Consider the following 1,868-nt stretch of genomic DNA (forward strand, 5'->3'; position numbering starts at 1 on the left):
TATATATATATATATGCATATGTAAAACTAAATCCAAGTAAAGGGATAAATCCAAGTAAAGTGATACGTGGCGTGCAAAAATAGTGCATTTTGGTTTCTATTTATGTTCAGGTGAATTTAGTTAGTTTGGATATTGGTGTTTGGTTTGATTGATCTTAAAGTTGTAGGAAGCAGCTGTTCCAACCGTAGCATTTCCGTATTCTCCCGAGTGGAGCCCAATTTTACACGAGTGAGTAAAGTGAATGTGATTGGTCGAATATCAAGAAGGCGGGATTGTTGTGGTGGAAGGGTCGCAAGCATGTTTGGTTGTGGCTGGTGTCTTGCTAACCAGTCAGCAACTTAGTGCTAGTAGGTTACCAATGGGAAATTGTATTTGGGACCAAGTAGCACTTAGAAACGACACTGTCAAGGAACGCTACGGACAGCGGAAACATGCAAGAGGAGGAGAGTTTTGTGTCGGAGGTCGTGGATGAGTCTCCTCCATCATACATTTTTTATTTAGAGGAGGAAAGAGCGGACGAAGTTGTTGTGGAAGAGGACGCCAGGGCAACAGCAGCTTGGTTTGGTGTAGAAGGCTTCCAGCTGTACATGTTTGAGCCCTTGCCTCACAACGCTGCCAGTTCTGTTAGCTCTACGCCTGCAGAAGACACAGACGTCCATCCCCGTGAACACTGGGACACAACTCAATGGGAAAGGAAATGATCCTTATTTTTTATTTCAGCCGTTGCGTATATTAGCTGCGACATATGAATCAAGATGCGATGACCGAAAAATTTGATTGACAGATGACTGTAGATATACGATTGGCCGAATTTAGGTGTTCAGGCTGACGTAGAACTAACTGGCCTGCATAAGATAACGAAAAGAACCACAGAATTTAAGTCAGGATTTTATTTTATTTTTTTTTATAGAAATTTTCTAAATTTTGGGACAATGTTGTCTGATAAAGTGTACATTTATATGCATGTTTAAGCCAGAATGATTTGACATTTAAATATGACTACCCTACGACTTTAACAATCTAAAAATTTGCAGTTCACAACGACACCCTTGCTTTACATCAAAGGTTTAATTATGTCTAAAAATGGCCCAGTCAAAGTTCTGACTTAAGCCCTTTGAAAGGCTCCCACATATGTGAGCAGACTCTAAGCTATGCAGAGTCTGCATGCATGTCTGCTGCATTTCTCATAGCAAATGGCTTCATTTCCCACACAGCCGCAGCGTTATCAGATGAGTTTGTCCTCTAGTTTTACAAAAACGAAAGAAACAAAGTCTAGATGGGCACATTGTGCTGTTTCTTCTACCAAGAAAGAAAATAGGGGAGAGAGAAATGAGCTGAAATTAGCTGAGATGGCGGCCATGAGGTTGCAGGTCCTTGCAACTGGCTGCTCTGATCAGTGCATTGCCACCAGCTATTGCCTGAGAAGCCTAGTCAGCTCAGTGTCACATTTAAAAAAAGTTTGTGATAAATACTCATTCCAGCAGGAAACTGAGACACCGTATAAATGGCTGTAAAAACTTTGCTTTGCATGGAATCCACAGTAGTATGTATGGGCCCTATAAAAACTGACCAGACTGTCCACCCAATCAGATCCAACAAAAAATGCATTGAGACAAAGTTAAATAATTTTGGAACCAGAGACAGAGCTTAAGTTGTTCTCACAAGAGTTGCTTCTGGGAGGCTGAAACGAAAAACACCCAATAGAACTATTTTTCTGTATCCCGATGAAGTTGGATCACTGGATTAACTGGTTTATCAACAGATGGAAGAGAAGAAGAACCCAGTAAGGAGATGAGAGATTCTCTGCACTGAATCACAAAGCCGGCAGTCAGATTTACATCTGATCTTAGACTTAGACTTAGACTTA

The 1,868-nt window shown here is 41.0% G+C and overlaps 1 protein-coding gene across 3 annotated transcripts in view; it reads right to left on the reverse strand.

The window, feature by feature from the left end:
• fam184a (family with sequence similarity 184 member A) overlaps window positions 1-1,868 on the reverse strand; it is a 278,742-nt gene that overhangs the window by 30,898 nt on the left and 245,976 nt on the right. The gene's annotated exons all lie outside the window — the stretch shown is intronic.

Source organism: Cyprinodon variegatus, unplaced genomic scaffold (assembly GCF_000732505.1).
Source record: "Cyprinodon variegatus isolate N-32 unplaced genomic scaffold, C_variegatus-1.0 Scaffold76, whole genome shotgun sequence".
Lineage (NCBI taxonomy): Eukaryota > Metazoa > Chordata > Actinopteri > Cyprinodontiformes > Cyprinodontidae > Cyprinodon > Cyprinodon variegatus.